Here is a 4334-nt window from a genome sequence, read left to right as displayed (position 1 = left end):
ACGAATAAAAAATAAAAACTATCAGAAAAAAAAAAATTCAAAATAATAACAAACACTACACAAAGTAAAAACGAGAAGTGTTGTCGCTGCAGCTAAGCATTTGAAGCAGACGATGCGGAAATTCTTACAGACACACAAGCACACACATGCAAAGTAATGCATGCTGCACAAGTATGTCGGAAACTAATCAAGTGCTAAGCCAAACCCAATCGCGTAAAGTGCTATGAGCAAAATGCAAAAGAATAAAAATAACATAGCGAAAAATAAATGCAGCAACAACTACTATGCATACAGATAAGCCTTCGCTCCGTCGAGCTCCTGGCAAAACAAAAGACTTAGGCAACGAACGCGGGGCGCCACATGCAAGCAGCGAAAGGGCAAAGTAGACTAAAGGCTTGCAAACAGCAATGAGCTAATTTTTGCAGTTGTTGCATGTGAATTTTGTTGTAAGTACTTGTGGATGAGCGCGCAAGACGTCTGCATCGTATGCAACTGCCACCAGTGGCGTCACTTTATGAATTCTCCAGTCGCCATTTTTCGGCACTATTCAACGTCTACTCTTGTGGGCGGTTGGCAGTTGGTCTCTTCTTTAAACTTCTTTCAGCTTCCTTAGAACGAAGCTTGATAATTGATATCGAAGTTGAATATTTTTTTTTAAAGTTAATTGTGAAAAGTTAATTGCAGAATAGCGGTTGGAGTACTTACGGAACACTCTCTCACACCATCTCATGTGGCAAAGCTGGGGTGGAGGCAAGTGAAACATCATAGTCTGGAGCTTCTTCGGTCAAAGCTTTCCTGGTTCTGCCGTTTTCTCTTCATTCAAAGATATTGCAGCGCTGGAGATCAGTTAATTACGAAACAGCGCAAAAGGCATAGTCTATGAAGTTTCTGTAGATTATGACTCCATATCGGTCGTTTAGTGCTAGAACCCAAAAAAAAAAAAAACAAAACATTGAGTGTAAAAATGCGTTTCAATATCCATTAACAGTATTTCTTAGATGAAAATGTTTATTTACTTTTACTTAGGCAGGCGTAGTAAATTGAAACTTTTGATACTCTTTTCCTCCTGTTTTGATTTTTTTTAACTATGGCGTTCTTTTAGCAAAATACCGAGCCAAGCACTTGGCAACACTAGGGTCCATCAATGGTATATACGAGTTCACTCTTTATCAGCCAAGTTAACCTGAACATATCTTAGTTATTGGAAAGTGTGCTTGCACCGACCCCTGCGCTTCGCTTGTTCTTTCTGCTCCATTTACTGCCCTCCCTGTTTCAGCTTGGCCTAACACCATGCCCGCATATCCTCCATTGGACCAACTGTTGATGTTTTAAGCGGTCGCACGTCATCATCGATAGGCAGGCAGGCAACCAGCCAACTGGAAATGATTGGTTCTTATATTCTACATTTTTTATTTTTCTGAAATATGTAATTGATCTGAAATTGTTGTTGCTCCCGCAAATAACACTGTTTACAGTATCATTTCCTCCATTTCCTCTTTCTAGTGCTGCTTCTCCTAATTCTGCTTGCATCCAATAGCGCCAGCGTCCTTCTTTCACCTTCCACGGCATTGCGATTCGTGAAGTAATTACTATAATTACCTTCAAGGTAGATTTTCCAAAATGATGATACCTACCAGCCACAAGCGACCAACCAACGAACCAGCGAATACTCGTCTGCACTGCAATGGCCAGCTACCACTGAAAGGTGCGCTCTCGCCTTCATTTCAGGCACTTGTATCCAGCAAGAAGTAGCAATAATATTCGGGCAATCGCTGGCTTAGCTTATTTTGTTGATTATTTGCTATCAGTCGCGTCATGCTTGCCCTTTGCCAACAGCAACAACAATGAGCACTTCATGCCCAACTTAAAATCCAATTCGTCCAGCTAAGCCTCTCTTGTCTTGTTGTTGTTGTTTTTTTCAGTTGTTACCATGGCTGCTGGCATTTATATTGTGTGTTATAATTTGAGTTTTGAGTTTTAAACTTTTTTACGTTTTAGCCCTTGCAGCTAGTTTTGCAGTTATTGCAGCTTGTTTAACCAGCTCGCTTCGAGATCGTTGCTGTATATGAAAATTGCTAACTCTTATTGCCGGTATTTTGCTGTCCCAGCTGTTTTTTATTGCACCTTAAAGCATTTAAGTGGATTGTACCGCCAGTATGTGGCCAGTGTTGCTGGCTGGCATTACAATGTCCGTGATACTTCTGATCCCCTACTTGTGTATTTGGCTTGTTTAAACTATTTTCCAGTTGCAGCCTTTGTTACCAGCTTAACGCTATTTTGTAATTTTTATTCTTACTCCGCCACTCTTGAATTTAATCTATAAAATTTTAGGTTTTTGTGATATTAGTTTGCTCGCTGAGAAGTTGGTGGGCATGAAATTTATTTTAGTACTAATTTAAGTATTTAAATTTTTTTCGCATCCAGTTTTGGCAAAAAAAAAATGCATACGGAACTTTCGGAAGATTTCCAACAAAATTGCTGAGTTGGTACAAATTCGCTGTTCACCGCCATAAAGAGTGTTAAGTCTATACGTTTGTATGAGGGATTCTAATCCCAGGGAACCAAAATCTCGGTATTTTTTATCTACTGGCAACCTTGCGGTTAGTGTTTACGAGTCCCGGACAAATTTTCCAATTGAAGATAAAGTGGAAAAATGTTTTCAAATAAAATTCTATTGAAAGGATTACACTGTGCGACAGTGATTTTATACTTTTATGGAGACCTAGTACAACTTGTAGCTATAGTAAAACTAAGAAAAATGGTATAGGAGAAATTTCCAATACACCCCCAAAATCTCGTTTTATGGCCATAAAACCGTTTTTCAGTAGGTTGATGTGAAGAATCACTCCTAACTTCGCCAATTTCCATCCGATTTCAAATTTGTTTTTTTAGTTCGAAAGAACAAAAACAAGCCTTTTTGACAGTGTGTTGACAATTTTTCTGAAATGACAACTGACGAGACTGTAGACGGAAGTATTTGGAATCTTTTTATTTTTTCTCTATTTTTTCGACTTTGACATAATTTTTACGAAATTATCCGATATTGAGGATTTTTTTTAGTACCCTACTGTTGTATATTAGTAAATTTAATTTTGCGTCAAATGAGCTATATTTGACTGTTATTGAATTAAAATTAATAGAGTTGTGTGAGTTTTAAGATTTTTTCTCTTTTTCTACTACAAGATTTGGTATGCGTTTCGAAGCATGAAAATGATAACAAGTGTCATTATAAACACATAATATTTATTGGAGTATTGTGCAGTGCAGCATTGTACGGTATGGTACGATGCGGTACGGTGCAGTACACAACGGAACTGGTTCCAAACTTAAAAATGCATTGGAAACGGCCCTTTGGAGTTTAGTATGGTACGGTACATTTGTTATTCTCTTCATCAGTTTTGAATACTTCCCTGTAAGAAATTCGATCATCATCATTCATCTGAAGTCGTCATCAACTAAATTCCATTGTTTAAATCGAGAAGCGAGCGTTTCTGATTGTCTTCCCGTAAATCACGAGAAAGATCCTGAAAATCTGAATTTCATACAAGGTGTCGTTCTGAAGACTTAGAACCAGACGGAAAGTACTCTTCATCATCAGGTTTATTGTTATCAGTTTGATCATCATCAGCAATGAGTTGAACTTCCTTCAGTTCATGACCTGCAGTTGAGTCAATCATATCGTCCAAGACTACGGGGTTCTTAACAGTTGCAACATCAGCATACTTTATGGGCTTTCGAGCTTTATAATGATGACCGTTTACGTCCGTTTTATAAAAATAACAATCTGGTTTATGATAAGTCTGATGATGCCACATCATCGGAGAATATTGAGAAATTCGACTTTTCTGTTTTTGATTTATATCTCTTGAATATCAATGAAACAAACAATAAAACTTTAACGTTTTAATAAGGTTAAATTATACTAACAAACTTCTTTTGTTAATGAATGTACAGTGTGAACTTTGGTACACTTGGGAGCTTTTTCATATTTCCATTGAAAAAAAAAATGTGCTATAATATGTCAGATATTTTCGTAAGTTCTAACCAGTTCTGTTGTATGCAGTACAGTGTACTCTTATGTATAGATATATACTCCAATAAATATTACGTATCTATAATAACGCATCAAAACACGTCCTTATTCCCATTTAGCGTAAGCTATACCTACATACCAAATTAGTCAAAAAAAAAAATTAAATCTTAAAACTCACACAACTCTATTAATTTTAATTCAATTACAGTCAAATATAGCTCATTCGACGCAAAATTAAATTTACTATAACAGTAGTGTACTAAAAAAAATCCTCAGTATCGGATAATATCGTAAAAATTAT

Source organism: Anastrepha ludens, chromosome 2 (genome assembly GCF_028408465.1).
Source record: "Anastrepha ludens isolate Willacy chromosome 2, idAnaLude1.1, whole genome shotgun sequence".
Lineage (NCBI taxonomy): Eukaryota > Metazoa > Arthropoda > Insecta > Diptera > Tephritidae > Anastrepha > Anastrepha ludens.
Note: the sequence above shows the minus strand (reverse complement) of the source record.